Below are 22,821 nucleotides of genomic sequence, written 5' to 3'. Positions count from 1 at the left end.
TTCGTTTGAGTGGGTGGTGGTGTCTGACTGCACATATGGTTCTGTGTGGTCTATTTGTTGTGTGCAAGTTTACATCTCAGGGGGATGGGGGAGCGTATCCATGGCTGCAGTCTCTAAATGAAGCTGATGGCGCAAATTCCATTGATACTGGTTCTCCTATTGCCTCTGGATGCTGCCTTCACTATTTTCCCCCATTGCTAATTGAAGTCTTCCATCACTGTGACTCTGTCAAAGAAGGGGGCTCGAGGATTATTTTTTTTTCTTTCTCTATGGAAAAACTGTTCTATTCAGAGGCAAATCCCAGAATCTCCAATTTAGAAATTCATTGAGTAGCTTTGTGATCCTGGGCAAATCACTTGAACCCCCATTGCCTAGCCTCTACTACTTTTCTGCTGTAGAAGGAATACACAGGATTTATTCTAAGATGGAAAATAAGGGTTTAAAAATGACGACGACAACAACAAAAAAAGTCAGCTGGGTGGCTCAGTTGATTGAGAGCCAGGCATAGAGATAGGAAGTCCTGGGTTCAAATTTGGCCTCAGACACTTCCTAGCTGTGTGATTGTGAGCAAGTCATTTAACGCTCATTGTCTAGCCTTTACTATACTTCTGCCTTAGAAGCAATTCTTGATTCTAAGACAGAAGGTAAGGATTAAAAAAAAAGTCATTTAGTCCAACCTTTATGTTTACAGGCATTTCTCCAACAAATGATCATCTGGCCTTTGCTTAAAGAGATGCTGGAGTACCCATTATGTCCCAACACAGCCTACTTTCCATTTGGATAGCTTGAATTGATATTTGAATTGATTTTTTTCTTAGGGAGTTCCTTGATGGCTTGTTCGGTTTCTTTTTCTGATATGGAATCACTTAACTTTCTTGTTTCATTACTTTCTTAAAATAAAGGGTTGGACTAAGTAGGCTCAGAGATTAACTCTAGCTCAAAAATCCATGATCCTGACTAATCTCTAAAGTCCCTTCTGATGCTAAATACTCATCCCTCACGGACTCGGAAGACAGAAAGTGACTCATCCAAAGCCACAAAATTAATGATGAGCTGGGGGCTGAATTCAGGGTCTTGACTTCAGTGTCTCCCCCTGAATCATAGGATAAGAGAACAAAGATTTAGTATTTAGTATTGGGTAGCTTGAATTATTAGGAAGGTTTTTTTTTCCCCCACAGATAATCATCATCCAATATTGCTGTTATTGTGTACAATGTTCCCACAATTCTGCTTATTTCGCTCTGTATCAGTTCCTCCAGATCTTTCCAGCTTTTCCTGAAATCATCCTGCTTATCATTTCTTATAGCAGAATAGTATTCCATCACCAACATGGACCACAATTTGTTCAGCCATTCCCCAATTGATGGACATCTAGGAAGGATTTTTCCCTCTTCTTTTGGGTCTAAATCTTTCTCTCCACAAATTTCACCCATTGTTCCGAGCTCAGTTCTTTGTGGCCATGCAGAAAAAGATAGCTGTCCTGTCTCTCTCCAAACTCCTTTTCTCTAGGCTAAATAGCCCCAGTTCCTTCAACCAATCCCATGCCCTGTCTAGTGGTCCTCCCTCTCATCACCTGTGGCTCCTTACCCTCAAGCCAGTTATTCCTCTCCTTTAACACTCCCAAATGGTTCCTTTTCTTTGATGGTGCCTAATAATTCTGGCTTACATCTTAGCACCATGAAAAATGTGGCTAAGTCACCACTTAGAAGCAAAGCAGTTTGCTGAGCCAACTGAGTGTCAGGCTATCAGCCCTCAAACCAATGGGAAGAGCTGGATGAAAATGAATGAACAGATGAGAAAATAAATGTGAAAACCACAGGAGTAATAAAGATAGTGCAATAAGCGTTTAGAAAAAGGATAAGCCAAAATGGGCCTCTGCTGGGGCACATCATCCTTTCATTTCGGACCCCTCTTTCATCCTTACCTGTACTTCCTCGGCCCGAGTAGAGTCATTCCCCAACAGTGGTTCTGCTGGAGGGGCTTGAATGGTGACAGATTTTTCTGAACGGTTGCCATCTTTACTCCGGGGAGATTTGTGTCTCTCTCTATTTCTCTCTCTGAGGGAGAAAAAAAAAAGATGCAGATGTGATTATGGATATAGAGATAAATATCAATATAGATATTTTTAAGATAACTAGCCACAACAATTTTTTTTCATAACCATCTTCTTGTTTATTATAACATAGCATAGGATTTAGGGCAGAAGAGACTTTCAAAATCATTTCATTTTAACTTGAAATTCAGCGTCAATTCATTCTGAATTTATGAAACTGTTATTCCTTCTGTCTGTACGCAAACCACACTACATTCCCCAAGGGTCAAACTTGTTTTTTCATGTCTAGTTTTATTCCTGAAGATACTTATTATTAGCTGTGACTATGGGAAAGTTCCATCCTTGTTAGTCCTCAGTTTTCTCATTTATGAAATGGAGAAGATAATGTTATCTATCCCACAGGGAGGTGGGCGTTTCATATGAGAATGTGTGCAGATTTGGGGCAGCTAGAGAGCCAGGTCTGAAAACAGGAGGTCTTGGAATCATTTTTTTTTTTAAATGTTTACCTTCCATCTTAGAATTAATACTGTGTATTGGTACTAAGGCAAAAGTGTGGTAAGGGTTAGGCGATGGGGGTTAAGTGACTTGCCCAGAGTCACACAGCTAGGAAGTGTCTGAGGCCAGATTTGAACCCATGACCTCCTGTCTCTGGGCCTGGTTCTCAATCCACTGAGCCACTCAGCTGCCCCCCAAATCTTTTTTAAAATATTTATTTATTAACAATTACATGTTATAACAAATTTCCTCATGAATTTTCCTAAATTATACGATCAAGCTTCTCTCCCTTCCCCTTCCTGGTGTTGGCAGGCAATTTAATCTGAGTTATACATGTATTATCTTGTAAAACACATTTCCGTATTGTTCATTTTTGTGCGTAATCTTATAAAAACAAAACCCCAAAAGATAAACTCAAATAAACAATTGAAAAATCATGTGTTTTCATTTGCATCCTGACTCCAACAGCTCTTTCTCTGGAGGTGGAGAGCATCCTGGAATCAAATCTAACTTCTTTTACATCCTCATTGTGTGACCCTGGATAAGTCACTTAATCCTAGCCTAGCTCTTACTGTTCTTTCTCCTTGGAACAAAAACTCAGTATTGATGCTGAGATAGAAGGGTTAAAAAAAATGCATGGAGATGTTCTTAACATGTTGTTATCTAAATGTCAACTGTTACTCTTCTACTTCCTTGGCCAAAGGCAAGCATTAGAAAATGCTGGTTTTTCTCAGCCCTACATGTTGAGTTGGTCTGGACAGGGACAGGGATTCTCCAACCAAACCAGAGGATGTGGTTATACTATCAACCCCACAAGTTCAAGCCTGAAAGTCATTCTCCCCTGACACCAGCTGATCTCAGAAACTCCCCCAAACTTCCAGAAGTGGAGAAAATAAATAGGGCAAATGGGCAATGTCTTCTTTCTTTCTTTTTTTTTTTTAAATGTGATCCAAATGGTCATAACTACTTAAGGAAAATAGACATCCAACACCAGATGAACTTTCTGGGTGGTCGTCCGGGGATCCTTGAGCACACCCTGCAGTAATCCAATCTGGAGGCTACAAGAAGGTATCAATCACTGTGGCAAAGCCCACGGAGAGATGGGGTCACAACCTGCGCATTAAACACAGATGGAAAATGGCACTCCTAGTCACAGCTGCTAACTGAGGATCAAAGAGTCTCCACCATCCAGGCCCCTCAGTTGGCTTGAGTAAATAAATAAGCGGGCCGCCTCTCCTTCCCACGGGATCCCTATGCTCCTCCGCCCCAGCCTCTCTTGCCAGCCAAGCACTTGCCCTCATTCCCAAGAATGGTCCCAATGTACTAAATGAGATTAACAGGAAAAAAAATATTCTTTGTTGTAAAATCCATATAGCTTACAGCAAAGAGAGGTTAAAAAATTAATTTTTAAAAAGTTAATGGTCATTTAGACACAGCTGTCATGTAATAATAAATATTATTGGTACCCTGGCCAATACTGAGCCTGCATCTTGGCAATTTCTTTCCTAAGGAATGATGCCACCCTTCTATTTATTCATTTAATTTTCCTTCCTTCTTTCCTTTTAAAATACCCTCATCTTCGGTCTTAGAATTCATACTAAGGGTCAGTTTCGAGTCAGAAGAGTGATTGGGGTCACAAAGATAGGAAGTGTCTGAAGCCAGATTTGAACCTCCCATCTAGCCCTGACCTTCTATCCACTGAGCCACCTCGCTGCCCCAACCTTTTTTTCTTTGTATAAAATAAAAACAAAGTAATTTCAAGAGGAAGAGAATGGTAACAACTGATTTACTAACTTACCAAGATGTATACCCAATTGGAGCCTTCTGATTTTATGTATCAATCAACAAACATTTATTAAATGCCTATTACGTACCAGGCACTCTTAGTTGCTAGAAATAAAAAGACAAAGTCAGTTCCTGCCAGGAGGAAGCTTATAGTTTATTGGTAGTCCTGTACAAACCAAAATCTAATAATAAAAAAATTTACTAAGCACCTACTATGTGCTAGCCACTGTGTTAAACTGGGGATACAGAGAAAGACTATCAAAATTCCATGGGAAACCACAAGGCAAGCGAGAAGAGATGAAGGTGGGGAAGAGGAACGGTAGAAATAATTTAGTCTAATCTCATTTTTTAAAAATACCCTTACCATCCACCTTAGAATCAATACTAAATATTGTTTCCAACGCAAAAGAGCAGTAAGGGGTAGGCAATTGGAGTTATGTGACTTGCCCAGGGTCACACAGCTAGGAAGTATCTGAGGCCACATTTGAACCTAGGACTTCCTGTCTCTTGGCCTGGGGCTCTCCAACCACTGAGCCACCTAGCTGCCCCAACTAATCTTATTTTACAGATGAACTTAAGTGAAACCTGGAAACTTGTCCAAGGTTAAACAACTGGTATGTAGCAGAGGTCAGCAAGATGGCTTGGTAGATAGAGAGCACTGGGTTGAGAACCAAGAAAACTCATTTTCATGAGCTGAAAACTGACCCAGACCCTTAGTAGCTGTGTGATCCTGCATAAGTCTCTTAACCTGTTTGCCTTGGTTTCCTCATCTGTCAAATGAGCTAGAGAGGAAAGTGGAAAACCACTCAACACTTTTTTGCCTCAGTTTCCTCATCTGTAAGATGAGCCAGAGAAGGGTATGGAAAACTACTCTAATATCTTTGCCAAGAAAACCCTAAAAGGGATTGGTGAAGAATCAAACACAACTGAAATGACTGAACAACAAATTCTGTGGACTCTAAATGTGGATTCTTTATATACTCCCAACAGTTGCCCCTCAAATTTTCTATTGTTCGAGAATGTCACTGGAATGACTAGTTCTCTGGCAGTGGTCCTAATGTCTCCTGAGAGAAATGGCACAGGGCCAGGCGCTCCTCCTCCCAGTCCTACTTGTTTCTAAGGCAACTGAGAGCAACAACAATACAGCAAGAAATTCTCTAGAATTTAATAATCCTTTGATAAAAATCAGGGAGATCCTGATAAAGGGATCGCTATCTGATTAAAGGAAGTTTTATTTATCCTATAGACCCTGGAGCTTGGAGCTCTCCAAGATGATCAGGTTAACTGATTTTCCTAGCTTTCCAGTCTGACTGATTAGCTAAATGAATGTTAGCCAGAAGATTCCAATGAATGTCTTTATTTTCTTCTTTTCCCTCTTCTGCAGTGCTATGCAAACAGTTATCAGGTGGTTTTTTGTTTGTGTTTTAAGGAGGTTAACTAGATAAAAGCTTTCACAAAGGAAGCCAAAATCACCAAAGGTCACCATTGCAATGGACCACTGGCCAGGCTAAGGTGGCCCACCTATCATAGTGAACCAAGTCATTGTAATGGTGTTTGTTTTTAAAGGAGATGACCTGTAAAAACAACTTTCTCCCAGGTCGCCAGTTAAAAAGAAGTCTTCCCTGATCTCTGAACTTCCCCTATAAAACTACCCAATGCCCACTTGGATAAACTCTTATCTCTTCCTCATCACAACTTTCCCCACTGAGGTTTCATATATTTCAGATCCGCATAAGAAATTAAATGAGAATTTGGGGGGAATTCTACAGAAGTCACAGAGGACACAAGAAGGCCAGTAGATGACAAAGAAAAAGTTCAGAAACTCAGAAATACACAAAATAGATCATATTACATGACATTAACCTGATGACCAAATACTTAGCCCAAAATTTAGAATAACGTCCTATAAACACTGCATATAAGAAAAAAATCAGACTTCTCTGATAAGAGAAATTTTTACTTGCATTTTCTAGATCTTGGCCATTGTGCCCCTAAACCTCCTGACATGGAAGAGATAACAACTGTATGCTGTACAGATTGTCTTCCTCCTTAGAATGGAAGCTCCTTCAGGGCTGTTTTGCCTCTATCTTTGTATTCAATATTTAGAATTTTTGTTGTGGTTCAGTCCTTTCAGTTGGGTCTATGTGATCCCATTTGGGCTTTTCTTGGCCAAGATACTGGGATGGTTTGCTGGTTCCTTCTCCAGCTCATTTGACAGATGAAGAAACTGAGGCAAATAGGCTTAAATGACTTGCCCAGTGCCATACAGCTAGTAATAATCTGAGGCTGGATCTGAAATCAGGTTTTCCTGATTCCAGGCCCAGCACCACTTAGCTACCCACTCAACAGAGTATCTAGCAATCAGTCAAGATTTATTAAGCACCTACAATATGCCAAAAAGGGCAGAAGGGGGCAGCTAGGTGGCTTAGTGAATCCAGGTACCAACCTGGAGACAAAAGGTCCTAGGTTCAAATCTGGCCTCAGACATTTCCTAGCTGTGTGTTCCTAGGCAAGTCACTTGACCCCCATTGCCTACCCTTACCACTCTTCTGCTTTGGAGCCAATACACAGTATTGAGTCTAAGATGGAAGGAAAAAAAAAGGGGCAAAAGGTAGTGTCTGCCCTTAGGGAGCTTACACTTTAATGGCACAAAGAAAATACTTAACAAATGTTTGACTGATTTATGAATACTAGAGGGGCTGTTTGATAGCCAAAGGAGCCTACATCACCGCTTCTTAACTTCCAGGACAAGCCAAAAAAGGTCCCAGGGCTCTTCTAATGCTCAGAGGTGTTCATTCACATTCACAGGACATCAGTGCTATCTTGAAGAATATAACTGTAACACCCAATATCACAGACCTTAGAAAACAATTTAGACCTGCCAGATATCCTCAGGAGGTAGGGGACAATATTTATAGATCCACAACATCTCAGATCCAGAAGGGATTCTAGAAACCCATCTAGTCAAATGTCCTCCGTTTTACAAATGGGAAAACTGAGGTTCAAGGGGATTAAGTATCATGGTCATACCAGTAGTGAGCACTAAAGTTAGGATTTGCAAATCTGGCCTCAGATACTTCCCAGCTGTGTGACCCTGGACAAGTCACTTGACCCCCATTGCCCACCCTTACCACTCTTCCACCTAGGAGCCAATACATAGAAGTTAAGGGTTTAAAAAAATAATAATAAAGTTAGGTTTTGAACTCAGACCCTCTGACTTCTCCCTGAAATGAAGGCTGATCTTTATAACATCCAGCTCCAGAAATTTTCTCTAGCTGTCTCCTAATGCTTGGAATGTCCTCACTCTTATCTCCACCTACTGTAGGACCTTGTCTATGAGACCAATACATTCCAAGACCCTTCCCATAAGCTGAAAATCGCTTGTAATATCGACCCCCATCAAGTAGTTCTTATACAAACAAACTTCGGCACTCTTGGACTTTTCTTAGGCTTATCAGAGCTCCCAGCATCACTACTCTTGTACATCAAGGCCACTAAAAATAACTAAATAGCGTTATTGTAACAAAGAGAAACACTGCTCTGTTGCTACAAGCTAGAATTCTGGACAAGACTGATACAGGAGCTAATGTCTGGCACAAAACAATGTAATGACTCACACTAACGCTTGTCAGAGTGCGAATGAGCAAGATAAGGCTAAGTGCCCTGAGACTCTCTCGGTTTGGGAAAATGGCACAGTTTTACAGTGTAGTTAAAATATTTATTTTACCTATTTTTCTGCTTTCATTTTTTCAATTGCCAATCATGTAAGCCTGAGTTTGAGGGTGTTGAGTTTCCTAATAACGAGGTTCTACAATCAATCAACATTTGTTAAGTACCTACTCTATGTCAGGCACCCACAAAAGGCAAAAAGGGGGCATCGGGGTGCCTCAGTGAATCCAGACACTGGCCTGGAGATAAGAGATCCTTGGCTCTGACTTCCTTAAAGTTCCAACTAAAATCCCATCTTCTACAGGAAGTCTCTCCCAACTTCTCTTAACACTAGCGCCTGCCCTTTTTCAAATGTTTCCTGTTTCTCCTGTATTTAACTTGCTCGAACATGTTTGTTTGCTTGTTTTCTCCTCATTAGACTGTGAACTCCTCACTGCCTTTTGCCCAGCTCTTGGCACAGTGCCTGGCACATAGTAGCCACTTAATTAAAGTTTACTGACTGACATCACTATTTTGCCATTATTTGGTGGCAAGTCATGGAATACCTCACTCCTTCCAGAACTAAATTTGCAGGTGACCCCCAAAAGCCCAGGTCTCCATCTATTATGCCACACTACATCTCATTAGTGGTTTATGTACCTATAAATGTGTACAATGGTTTGTATCTCTGTGGGTTCGTAATATTAATAGCTTGCATTTATATAACACTTAAGATTTGCAAAACATTTTATGGGGCGGCTAGGTGGTGCAGTGAATAGAGTGTTGGGCCTAGAGTCAGGAAGAACTGAATTCAAATCCAGCCTCAGTTATTGTGTGACTCTGGACAAGTCACTTAAGCCGGTTGGCCTCAGTTTGCTCATCTTTAACATAAAGCTGGAGAAGGAAAAGGCAAACCACTTTAGGACCTTTGCCAAGAAAATCCCAAAAGGGGTCATGAAGAGTAAGATATGACTGAAACAACTGAACAACAAAAACACCTTATAGACATCATGTTCTCTGAAACACCCAATAGCTCTGTGAGGTAGGTGCTATTAATAATCCTAAGAAACGGAAGCTCAGAGAGCTTAAACGACTTGCCCAAGGTTACACAGATAGTAGCTCAGTTAGGATTTGAACTGATTCCCTCTGATTCCAAGTGCTTTTTCCATTTCACCCCACTGTCTTATACTTACTTATGTGCAGCTATGATAGCAGAGAGATATTTCTATCAGCAATTCTTTTTTTTTTTTTTTAAACCCCTACCTTCCATCTTGGATGTGTATTGACTCCAAGGCAGAAGAGTGGTAAGGGAAGACAATGGGGGTAAATTGACTTGCCCAGGGTCACACAGCTGGGAAGTGTCTGAGGCCAGATTCAAACCTAGGACCTCCCGTCTCTAGGCCTGGCTCTCAATCCACTGAGCTACCCAGCTGCTCCCCCTATCAGCAATTCTGTACTAACTAGTTGTATGACCCTGGGCAAGTCATTTAACCTGTCTGCCTTACTTTTGCCATCAGGGATAATAATAGCACCTCCCCTGAAGGGTTGTTAGGAGGATTGAATGATACAATATTTATAAAGTACTTTGCAAACTTTAAATTGTTCTTATAAATATTAGGAAGGGAAAAAGAGGAGGAGATAGAGAAATAATAACAATACCTTAAATGTATATAGTGCCTTAATTATAGTTTTAGATATATCATCTCATTTGAGTCTCCCAACTCTCCTGTGAAGTAGTCAATGCCAGTATTCCTATACCCATTTAACAGAGAAGGGACCTGATTCATAGTGCTTAAATGACAGAAAATAGGTTTCTTCTCATTAAAGGTCTATAAACAAGCAAGATGACACAGAGGATAGCCTGGAGTCAGGAAGACTAATCTTTATGAGTTTAAGTCCCATCTCAAATACTGATGATTCTAAAAAAATAAAATATTTAAACCTTAAAAAAAAATCAAATACTGACTAGCTGGATGACCCTCAGCAAACCATTTAACTCTATTTGCCTCAGTTTCCTTATCTGTAAAATGATCTAGAGAAGGAAATGGCAAGTCACTGTAGTATCTCTGCCAAGAAAACCCCAAACAGGGTCATGAAGAGTCAGACACAACTGAAAACAACTGAACAAATACGAAGACAGACTCTGGGGTCCCTTCCAAAGGTGAAATTCTATGATTCAATCACTTGTCCAAGACTTCATGACTAGCAAAGCCACCAAACTGAACTGGAATTCAGATCTTCGTCCAATTTCAATGTTCTGTCCACTCTACTAACCTGTTAAGATAGGTACCAATTAAATATATCTGAATATCTTGTGTGCACGTGAGAAACAGATAAAATCTGTAAGGGTGTGTACCAACCTCTCTGCTGGCATATGTATAGCTAGGGAACATGAGTGGTATTCAAGTTAAGCTGGGGACCGGCTACTACCCCTTCTTCCTTTCCTTCTACAGGCAACCCCAGTTCTGGGGCTCTGTACTCCAATAAGCCTTTTCTGAGAAGGTGGGGGTTTTTTCACCATGGGATTTTTCCTGTGCTCACCCAGCTGTCACTTCCTCACCCTCCTTAATTAATCTTTCCCTTTCCTTTACCATCATAAGCAGGTCCCCCCTTTTTCTCTCCTTTGACCCTAGGCATAGGCCTTCCTTCAGGTCCTGCCTGATTTATCATCTCTAGGTTAATCCACCATCAGCTCCAAGCCTGTTTCCACGTCACCTGGGGTTATGTGGTAGATGACAGTTGAAAAAGACAGATTGGTCTCTACCAGGGAAGAGTTCTTCCTTTCCAATGAATTTTCTTCAATTTTCTACCCTTCAAGTCTCAATCATTTCTAAATCCCTCTAGAATAAAAGTGAAGGAGAAATACAAATCTACACACACACACACACACACACACACACACACACACACACACACACAAAATCTTCCCCAAAATTCCCAGCAAGCTAACTGGAAACTCTCCTGAGACCAGAGCTTTGCAACTAGGCTACAAAACTCAGACAACAGCTAGACAGTTCACATTTGTCCATCAACCTGGAAACTGGACTACCCTGAGAGGGTAATCACAATGTCATCAGTCGTATCAAGTTCAGAACCATTTTCTCATTCCTCTTTTGAAATCGGACCCCTACTGAAATGACTCAAAAAGCAGAGCCCCTTTCGTATTCAACTGCCCTATTCAGATCTATTCAAATTCTGAGCATGTCTAAAAATAAAAACTTGCACTCGGTTTTCATGGACATGACACCTGGGTAATGCTCTCTGCTTGGATGGATCGAGGAGCCTTCTCATTAACTAGTCCTTGGACAGGTACTATTACTGCTCGGAACACTGATAAAGGACACATTGCTATGCACCATCTATAAAATATATCCCTTGTCCTAGGGGGTCCGTAATCTCCACAGCACATAGATAATATACCTCAGTCGCAGAATTCATTCACTCAATAGAGTGGTTAGAGCTCAGCAGTTTGGGCAGCTAGTCAATTGTGCACATCTATAAATCTCATCACAGTCTAGATGGCCTTAGAATAATTTCATGGGATTTGAAGCTGGAAGGGACATGCCCTGGTCCAGCTCCCTCCTTTTTATAGAAAAAGAAACAGATCTATGACTTTCACAAGGTTATTCATGTAGCCAAAGATAGGATTCAAATCTAGCTCTGACTTCAAATCCCGTGCTCTTAATACCAAGCTACTTCCTATGTCTCTTGACCTCAATAGATATTTGATTGAATTCATGACCAAGTATATATATATATTCATCTTTCACTAGCAGAAATGTCAAGATCTCATAGAATCACTGAGTACTGGAGAAAAGGATCTCCAATGTATAGATGACTAAATGTGCTCAATAATGAACCATATGATGCTATAGTGCAAAGCTAGTGGGGATAGAAGAAAGAGTTCTGAATAGCTCCTGAAGAAGTAGATTCAGGTCCTGCCTCTCTCACTCACTAGATATGTGAACTTGCCAATATATCTAACTTACAGGCCTTAGTTTTCTCCTCTGTAAAATGGAAATAATGAAACCTAGACTGCTCCCTTCCTAGGGCCAAGATGAGATTATATTAAACTCCTCTTTGGACTGTGAAAATGTTATGTGAATGTAAGGATGATAGGATCATAGGTTTGAAGCTGAAAGGGGCCTTTTGATCTCATTTAGTTAGAGGGTATTAGGATCATAGCCTTAGAGATGGCTTCAAAGGACATCCAGCTCAATCCTTTTCTTTTACACATGAGAATACTGTGGCCTAGAGAGTTTAAGTGACTTAACCCAAGGTGACACAGGGAAAAAGTAGTAGAAGTGGGAATTGAAACAAATCTACTGCTCTTTTCAAAGTATCACACCGCCCCTCTAACTCCAATTCATTCTACAGATGAAGAAATATTTAAAGCCCCAAGCGGTCCAGCAAAATGCTCTAGATAATACTAAAGGGGAATAGAGCAGCTTGGAGGAAAACACCTCCTGTGACTCCAAATGCAAACTGTTTTCATTAAGCCAGAAGTTTTATCAACATCTAGATATCTCAGAGGGCCAAAGAGTAGGGCCAAGGCCCTTCAATATGCATGAGAGGGTGGCATGCAATTTGGCATGAGGGAACCACAAGCAATTATTCACTCAACAACAGCTAACATCTATTTGCAACATATTGGGTCAAGCATTGAGGGGCACACAAAGAAAGATGACCTATAAGGAGCTTGTAGGATGATACCATAGGATCTAGGGTTTAGAGCTCCAAGGGACCTTAAAGAGACCTTATAGTCCAAACTCCTTTTTTTACAAAGGAGGAGAAAAAGAGTGACAAGAGTGACTGGCAGGGCCAGGTTTTGAACATGAGTCCTCTGGGTCCAATCATAGCACTCTATTCACTGTACCACAATGCTTTCCTAGTAGAAAGAATATTTGAGTTTTTGAGGTAGACCTGGGTTCAAGTCCCACCTTAAGCACATAGTTATATGATCCTGAGTCAGTCATTTAACCATTTCAGGTCTCAGTGATTACATCTGTAAAATGGGGAGAAGACTTGCACTACCCACATCACAGGATTGCTTTGAGAAAAACTGTTAAACTTAAACAATAATTTTAGGTGTAAATTATAAACATCTAGTGGAGAATGTGTTTAATAAATTGTCTACACAAATAAATGCCAGTTAGAATAGGATATATACATATATATATGTATATATATATATATGACTTTCGCAAGGTTATTCATGTAGCCAAAGATAGGATTCAAATCTAGCTCTGACTTCAAATNGCCCTATTCAGATCTATTCAAATTCTGAGCATGTCTAAAAATAAAAACTTGCACTCGGTTTTCATGGACATGACACCTGGGTAATGCTCTCTGCTTGGATGGATCGAGGAGCCTTCTCATTAACTAGTCCTTGGACAGGTACTATTACTGCTCGGAACACTGATAAAGGACACATTGCTATGCACCATCTATAAAATATATCCCTTGTCCTAGGGGGTCCGTAATCTCCACAGCACATAGATAATATACCTCAGTCGCAGAATTCATTCACTCAATAGAGTGGTTAGAGCTCAGCAGTTTGGGCAGCTAGTCAATTGTGCACATCTATAAATCTCATCACAGTCTAGATGGCCTTAGAATAATTTCATGGGATTTGAAGCTGGAAGGGACATGCCCTGGTCCAGCTCCCTCCTTTTTATAGAAAAAGAAACAGATCTATGACTTTCACAAGGTTATTCATGTAGCCAAAGATAGGATTCAAATCTAGCTCTGACTTCAAATATATATATATATAAGAAAAAGAAGTCAAATGAAGCTCTGACTTCATATATATATATATGTATATATATATATATATGAGGGATATATGCTAAGATATTAGATCAAGGCTTACTTCAAGGAGGCAGAAGGAAGGGCTTCATAGAAGACATGGTATTTTAGCTTAGCTCTGAAGAATGGATTAGATGGGGGTGGCTCGGTAACATAGTGGATAAAATGCTATTCCTAGAGTCGGGAGAACCTGGGTTCAAATCTGGCCTCAGATACTTCCTAGTTGTGTGACCCTAGGCAAGTCATTTAACCCCAACTGCCTAGCCATTGCTGCTTTTCTGTCTTAGAATTGATACTAAGACAGAATGTAAGGGTTTAAAAAAAATGGATTTAGTATCAACAGGCTGAGTGAGATGAGAGAGAACTCCAGGCTAAGAATCAGAGTGAACAGTCCATCCTCTTCAAGTCATCATTGAAATGCCCCCCCCCAAAAAAAAAGGCAGAAGCAAATCTTAAATCCCTCAAAATTTGGGTTTATATCATTTGGGGGAAGAAAAGAAATGGTGAGTATGTTGACAAGGTAAATGCTTTCCTAGGCATACTTACTAAGGATGTAAGCCTGTAGTCATTACCAGCATTCTGAGATGTTTATCCAACTGTTTACATCTATGCCCTAACTTGTCTCATTGTGCGAAAAGGCTTTCCAAATTCCACAGCTTCTTCTCTGTTGTAATCAGTTTTGTTTTGTTTATAATTATTTGCAAAACCTCAATATCCAATTCCAACCTATATTCCAATATGAGAGTCCTGCAACCTTAGATTGACGGCTTTGAGTTGCGAGTCTCTCTTTGGTCCCTTTCACCTGACATTTCTCTTAGAAAAGCCTTTTCTAGGTTCTGAGATGAATACTGCATTTTCATATTGGATTTCCAGACCAGATTTCTGATTTTATCTGGGAAGGGGAGCTCCCTGAATGAGGAAACACCTTCTACCAATTCAGATTAGCACCTTCTCTGCATTTATGGTCTACAGAATTACCTGGGACACTCAAGAGCTTAAGGAACTTTTCCATCACAGAGCCAACATGTATCTGAAGCAGGACTCCTCCAAGTCTTCCTGAAGACTTCTATCCACTATGCCATGCTGCCCCATTGTAATAGCAACAAAGGGCTTTAACATATATCATTTGATGCTTCTTAAACATTCTTGAAAAGGAAATCAAGGTAGTTTTTGATGTTGAGTTGCTTCAGCTGTGTCTGACTCTTTGTGACCCCATTTGGGATTTTCCTGGCCAAGTTACTGGTGTGGTTTGCCATTTCCTTCTCCAGCTCATTTTGCAGTTAAAGAAACTGAGGCAAACAGGGTTAAGTGACTTACTAGTCACCCAGCTAATAAGAGTCTGAGGATACATTTGAACTCAGATCTTCCCAGGTCCATAGCTCTAAAGCAGGTATTATTATCCCCATTATACAGAAGAAGAATCTGCCATTCAGAGATTGGCTTGTCCTGGGTTAGTCACTAGCAAGAAACAGAACTAAAGCTAAAATCCAAGACTTCTCCCTCCAACCCCCCTTTAAATCCTTACTTTCCGTCTTAGTAACAGCTCTAAGAAAAAGGTAAGGGCTAGGCAAAGGGGGTCACATAGGTAGGAAATGTCTGGGGCCAGATTTGAACCCAAGTCCTCTTGTCTCCAGGCTTGGTGCTCTATCTATCCACTGTGTCAACTAGCTGCTCTCAAATGCAGTTCTTCCACTTGTTCTCTTCCCTCTAGACTGTGATATGGCTCCAATTTATTTTTTTTTAATCTTCTGACGACTGTGATCTACAGCTCTAGCGTCCTCTTAGCCCTAACTGAAGACTGATTATTGATTCTGAAGGACCTGGGAACTAATGCATTGTATTAGCCCATCCACTATAGTAACCAATACTACAGTCTCTTATTAGAAGTTCAGAGGCTACCATCTCTTAACAGAGCACTCCATGATAGCACCATGTTGAACAGGTCATCCCTTTGATCTGAGTAAAATTAGCTCCACTGGTAATAATAGCCCTGAATAGACTAAGCACTGTTTTAATATAGACCTTATGTAGGCCAGTAAGCTTTGCTCAGAGAAAAGACCTTTGTTCCATAGCCACAGGCTACATCATCCAGGAGGGCTCTACTGATATAGCTAGGCTAGGACAACAGAACAGCCAGAATGAAAGGCCCAGCTCACACAATTGGCAAAATGGGAAGAGCTCTGGGTTTGTAATCAGATGACCTGGTTTCAAATCCCAAATCTCTTGGCTGACCTGGCCCAGGTCATTCTCCTTTTCTAGTGGCTCAGTTTCCTCATGGGTCAAATGAATGAGTTACACCAGTGATTCCCAAAGTGGGTGCCACCGCCCCCTGGTGGGTGCTGCAGTGATCCCGGGAGGCGGTAATGGCCACAGGTGCATTTATCTTTCCTATTAATTGCTATTAAAATTTTTAAAAAAATCAATTTCCAGGGGCTCTAAGTAATATTTTTTTCTGGAAAGGGGGCAGTAGACCAAAAACATTTGGGAACCACTGAGTTAGACAATGGATCCCAAAATGTCCCTTGGAAATCTAAATCTGTGATCCTAAGACCCAACACAGTTACAAGGCAAAGAACCTCAAAGCCCAGACCCCAATCCCATCTACTGTCAATAGGAGCACCCCCAAACAGGAACGAAAGCAAAGGAACACTTTCCCTTTGCATTTGTATTTCTGGTTAATTGTTAAAGGAGGAGAGTGATCCCCTCAGAGAAGCGCTCTGAACTGAAAGAAATACTGCAGCTAATGTAAGAAGCTTCATCTAAAATCAATTATGAAAAGAACAAGAGGCCATCCACTGTCTTTTGCTGTAAAATCTAATTTGGCAGGGCAGTTACTCCTCATGCATTTTAAAAGCTCTTTCAGGATCCAGTTACCCGTATCGTCAAGGGAGACAAACTCCCAATGGCTTTACCAATTCCTCCACACTCTAGTAGGAATGTTTTAACCTGTGAAACAATTTCACCAGCATCAGTGGTGGAGGCAATGCTCGGACACACACTGAAACATTTCCCAGATAAGGAAGAAGCGAATAATCAATAAAGTTTACCTACCCCTGTCTGTGAGATTTCTTGGAGTGACTTGAATAGTAAGAATATCCAGAGTATGTCGATTCGGTATCCATAGCAGAGGGCACCTTGCCCTTGGGGAAGGGGCAGGTATTGGCTTTCCTTGGGAGAAAAGGACCAGCAGCTATTGAGGGCTTTTCACCAACGGGAGAAGTCTGTGAACTGGGGTAGAGGTCTTCAACTCTTCAACTGGGAAAAAGGCCAAGGAAGAGATACTTTAGCTTGCAACATCCACCTAAAGAGAGAAAAATGAAAGATTCTGAATTCTGGTTACAGAGTATTTACATAAGAGGTTAAGAGAGATAGATAAATAATTTCTATATACAATATGCATATATATACATAAATACTATCACTATAATATAGAATGTGATCTATAAAGAGCATCTATAAAGGGATTCTGCCACAGATTTCCTAGTCTTGCTGCTCAAAGATACTCTCCACACATCCCATATGTGAAGAAGATACTGGTAACTGCTCAACACACCTTCTTCCCCAAATCTCTCAGAGATTTTGAAGCAAGAAGAAATGGCTTCAATCTCCTTTAATTTTAGTGCCTCCCTTCTGTGGATTACTTCCACTTTATTTTGTTGATAGTTCTTCTGTATATAATTATTACATATTGTCTCCTCTTTTAGACTGTAAGCTCCTTGAGGGCAGGAGCCATCTTTTGCCTTTCTTTGTAACCCCAGTGATTAACACAGTGCCAGGCATACAGTAGGTACTTAACAAATATTTATTGACTAACTGGCTTCCCAACAGGTACATTACACTGAATGAACATGCCCTCACCATTAATTAGTTCATAGATTTCAGGAAGTCACAGAATCATGAAATTGAAGCTGGAAGAACACTGGACTTAGAATCGCAATAACCTAAGTTCAAATACTACCAAGTAAACTTTCTTTATCTTAGACCCATTTCTAAACCACTTCGTTTGCAAGAAGCATGGTACAGAGGAAAGAGTTGTGGTTTATTAAGAGTCGAAGACCCAAGATCAAATTCTGCCTCAGACATTTACTACCTGTGTGACAGATGAGCCTGTTTCATCTCTAAAGCCAGGCTAATCACACAAACTGCAGACCCAGTAGTTGAGAACCCCAATCCTATAGACTACATAGTGATTTACTTTTAAAACATAATATCATCTGTATTTTAATGTATTTTTATTAATTTATAAAAATATTTCCATCTGAAAATATTTCCATCCAGTTTGTCCTGTACTTGGGAATGTTGTGAGTGACACTTTAGGAAGAAGGAAGAAGGAAGAAGAAGGAGAAGGAGAAGGAGGAGGAGGAAGAGAAGGAAGAGGAGGAGGAGAAGGACGAAGAAGAGGAAGAGGAGGAGGAGGAGGAGGTGGAGAAGGAGGAGGAGAAGGTGGAGGAGGTGGAGGAGGTGGAGGTGGAGGAAGTGGAGGAGGTGGAGAAGGAGAAGTAGTAGTAGTAGTAGTAGTAGTAGTAGTAGTAGTAGTAGTAGTAGTAGTAGTAGTNTAGTAGTAGTAGTAGTAGTAGTAGTAGTAGTAGTAGTAGTAGTAGTATTTGAGGCTAAATGCAGGTTGGTTCTTCTCATTGTTAGTTCTTTCTCCCTCAGATTCTATCATATGTGCTTAACTTTGTAAGTTGTATCCACCCAATCAAATGGAAGCTAATTGAAGGCAAGAATTGTCTTTTTTTTTAAAAACCAAAAACCTTTGCTTGCCACACACCTAGCATAGTGTTGGCCACAGAGTCTTCAATCAATAAATGCTTCTAGTAAAATGCCCACAGTCACATAGGTACTAAAAGGGTGGAACTGATATTTGAACTCTGGTCCTCTGGCTCCAAATACAGCATTTTCCCCCCAGGCTACCTCTCTCCTGTTCTATCCATGCCCAGTGAGGCAGTTTTGAGAACAAAAAATGTCCCAAGTACACCCTAGGCCAGTTTTACTAACCTTTGAAAAACTGTGCCCAGATCATTCTCTCAGTCAGTGCTACAAAATTCTAAAGCTCTTGAATTCTTGGAAAAGGAAAGAACCCACCCTCTGAAATCCATAAGCCTGCTTCCTTCCCTGCATCTCACCACACTGGAACCATGTTCCATCTGTCATCTGCTTTCCTTACATCAGTATCCAAACATAACACAGCTCCTGTCCGGAGCTCCATATGGGAGATGGAAGAGCAGAGACAACTGCAATGAGCTACGTGTCAGGGAAAATAGACTGCAAACCTGGGGCCAAGCAGATACAGAGGAAATAGAGAAAAGCTGCCCAGACTCTGGCTGCCACCTATGACTCTGGAAGCAGCCTTGTCTCACTTTATCCAACTGTCTATACAAGTTCTATAAATTAGCAAACACTTTCTGAGATATTTGAACCGTGTGTACAACTTCTTGTTTCTAAAATACATCACTTCTGATGGGAAATTCACAGAAACAAAGGGCTCGTGTCTTTCTCTTTAACTGTCTGTCCTGGAGCCTCTTCTTTTCTCCCTCTCTCAGTGATCTCATCAGCTCCTGTGGGCTCAAAATCATCTCTCTGCAAATGATTCCCACATCTGCCTCCTAAGCTCTAGGTCTCTAACATCCATTGTGTATTAGACCTCTCCTATAAGCATCTCAGATCTATATGTCCAAAATGGAAACTCCCCCCCCACCCTAAAACCGACCCTCCCTTCTGAAATGCCCTGATTTTATGGAGTCACCATAATCCTTCGGCCCAGGGGATCATCCATCCCCAACTCCTCACTCTTCCTAATTCCCCATACTCAATTGGTTGTCAAGTCTCATCCACTCTCTCTGGATTACTTCTATGTCAGTTCTCTTTTCTCCATTCACATTGTCTTCCCCAAAAACCTCTCATGAATTTCTGTGAAAGTATCCTTATTGCTCTCCTGCCTCTTGTCTTTTCTCTCTCCAATCTAACTTCTTTACAGATACCAAATGCATATACCTATAGCATAGGTCCAACTATGACACCTCCATACTCAAAAAGTTCCAGTGGCTTCCTATTATCTAGAAAAACAAAACAAAAAAAAACTTCCTTTATTTAGCCTTATAAAGGCATTCTCAATCGCCTGTAATCTTCCTTTCCAAATTTATTAGACATTATTCATAGACTTTTGTGGTCTGGCCAAACTGGCCTCCTGGCTTTTATATATATATATCCATTTCTGGGCCTTTGCATAGGTTGTCCCCCATATCTAACACTCCTTCCCTTCTCCACTCTACTTTTGGGCATCAAAGGATCACAGGCTTAGGGCTAGAAGGAATCGGAGTCCAGTGAGACCATTTTGTCCTCATTTTACAGAAGAGAACACTGAGGCCAAGTATCTGAAAGGAGTATTAGAGGTAAAGAATTGCCCAAGTCGTATTTATTACAAGTATTTTTGTATATTACAAATTTACACTCAATTCTCTTCTATCCAAGGCCTTTTTAAAATTCTTCCTTTTCTCCCATATTGGTCCCCAATTACCTAGTTTATATTTATCTACATAGATATATTTCCCTAAATAAAAGGGAGGGGGAGCTTCTAGGAGATAAGAGCAGTTATTGTTTCTTTTCTTCTCCTCCAGAATAGATTTCCCTTTTCTTGGCTCTATTTCTAATCATTTGTTTTCAAGTCATCAAGGTATAGTAACCTGAGGGCTGTACTTTGAGGTAGGAAGACTTGGGTTCTACAAATACCATGGATAATACTCTGATAACTGGCAAGTCAATTGACCACTCAGTCTCAGTTGCCTCATTTGTAAAATGGGAAAAATTATGTCCTAGCAGCTACCTCCTAGTATAATGAAGTTTGAATAATGTGATTAATTTGAGTAGAGTGCTCTCTGCACATTTTCAAATGCGAAACACATCAATTATTCATATTACCAATGGGAAAGAGCCAGGTCCTAAGATTTAGAAGGCCTGGGTTCTTAACTGTATGGGCCTAGATAAATCCCTTCCCTGTGTCTGTCTATAACACTGCGATACTGCTTCTTCACAATATTATGAGGATGTTGTGAATATAATAAGAAATTATAATTACATATAAGTATATAAATAAAATTATAATGAGAAATAAGAAAATATCTGTGAAAGTTGTCTGAAAAGAATCACCGATTCCATCTTTGAGGGAGCAGGGGAGAAGAATTAGAGATGGGAATCTGGACTAGTCTCTGCTCCAGAATGTCCTTTATTGCAGCACTCACTATTTACTCACACCTGGATAGGGGGCTCATCACCACCACCCCTTCCCCATCTTGGTTTATGCTGTCACCACTTTACTCACAAATGACTTTTTAACTCCCAAATCTGGGGCAGATGGGTGGCTCAAGTGGATAGAGAGCCAGACCTACAGTTGGAACGGTTCGGTTGAAATCTGCCCCCGGACACTTCCTAGCTGTGTGACCCTGGGCAAGACATTTAACCTTCATTGCCTAGCCCTTACCTCTCTTTTGTCTTGGAACCAATACATAAAATTGATTCTAAGATACAAAGTGATAAGGGTTAAAAAACAAAAACTAACCACTAAATCTAGTAGTCTCTTCTTAGACCATCTTTCTGCAATCTTTGACAGAATTGTGGCACTGACATTATTGTGCTGGCCATGCCCTTCTGGTTGCTTTTGCTTCCCTTAGTTTCTCTTTATTCCTTCTCCTTCTTCTTCTCTCTTCCTCTCTCTGTCTGTCTGTCAGTCTGTCTGTCTGTCTTTCTCTCTCTCTCCTTGCCACTCACCCACCCCCTCTGGTCTCAATTTTCTTTTTAAACCCTTACCATGTTGTCTTAGAATCGACACTGTGTATAGTTTTCAAGGCAGAAGAACAGTAGGGGGAAAGCAATTAGGGTTAAGTGACTTGCTTAGGGTCACACAGCTAAGAAATATCCGAGTCCACATTTGAACCCAGGACCTCCCACTTCCAGGTCTGGTTCTCTATCCATTGCTTCACCTAGCTGCCCTCTCCCTTGGTTTCTGTGACATTGCTTTTTTTCTATTTCTCCTGTTTCTCTGACACTTCTCTGTCAACCTTCCTCTGCCTATCATCTAAGTATGTGAAGTATACTTCAATACAACATGTATCTATTGAACACTTACTGTGTACCAGACATTATGCTAGGCAATAAAACAAAGACAAATATGAAATAGTCCCTGACCTGGAGGAACTTGAACGTAGGGGATCTGGCCTTCTAGCATCTCAAAAATGCAACTATGAATAGGAATAATTATATGAATAATATAATAGAATATGAATAATAGGGAATGGTAGAGTCCCCTGAAAGGGTACCACATTTATTTTGCATATACTTATCTCGGTACCACCTTTCACCCAATTCTCACCCGTGACTCTAAGAAGCTGTAGCATGTGCAGAGCCACAACCCAGTAAACCATCTTGGCAGATGGGCTAAACTACTTTTCAATGAGTTAGGGAGTGTCTACCCTAAGCGTGTGAAGACTTTCCCAGGTGGAATGGGCAGAAGAGAACAATTTGTTCCAACAGCTGTTAAAGGTTGCCTTAGCAAAGGTGCTGTGGGGCATCTAGAGGTTGCTTAGATATCAAAGGGGCCAAGGTCATCCACTGTATTCCAAGCTTTCACCAGTCATCCTGACTTCTGCCTTGCCACTGAACTTCTATGGCTCTGGAAGAAAGAGGGAGGCTGAGGACTTTGTGTAGTTCCACCTCCCTTAAATCCAATTCACTTGCAAGTCAAGACATCACCCCATGATATCATCAGTCCTCTTCAAAAAGGAAGGACTGAACAACACTTCTCTGTGTTGTTTCTTCTCTTTCAGGAGTCTTCAGAGACGATACTATATAGTCAGTGGGTCTGTATTCCTAATACAGACCTAATTCCTAATTCCTAATACTGGTTCATTTGCCTCTAGTAGTTAACCCATTAGTTTAAAGAAATGGTATTAACTCTATCACATAGCAAGAAATAAAGAGAAAAAGTAAAATGGTAAATAGAAAGAAGACAGATAAATTGAGTGAACCATGCTAAGCAC

At 40.7% G+C, this 22,821-nt stretch overlaps 1 long non-coding RNA gene across 1 annotated transcript in view; it reads right to left on the bottom strand.

Moving 5' to 3' along the window:
* Nucleotides 1–1,944: 1,944 nt before the first annotated feature.
* The window catches only part of LOC123247206, a 36,268-nt gene continuing 15,391 nt past the window's right edge, over nucleotides 1,945–22,821 (bottom strand). Inside the window, exons 2-3 of the long non-coding RNA XR_006506137.1 lie at nucleotides 16,841–17,090; nucleotides 1,945–2,057 (exon numbers count right to left, since the gene is read on the bottom strand). This is a non-coding gene — a long non-coding RNA (uncharacterized LOC123247206). The remainder of the gene's footprint in view (nucleotides 2,058–16,840; nucleotides 17,091–22,821) is intronic.

Source organism: Gracilinanus agilis, chromosome 4 (genome assembly GCF_016433145.1).
Source record: "Gracilinanus agilis isolate LMUSP501 chromosome 4, AgileGrace, whole genome shotgun sequence".
In the NCBI taxonomy this organism is placed as follows: Eukaryota; Metazoa; Chordata; class Mammalia; order Didelphimorphia; family Didelphidae; genus Gracilinanus; species Gracilinanus agilis.
Note: the sequence above shows the minus strand (reverse complement) of the source record. Positions and strands in the feature narration are given on the sequence as shown.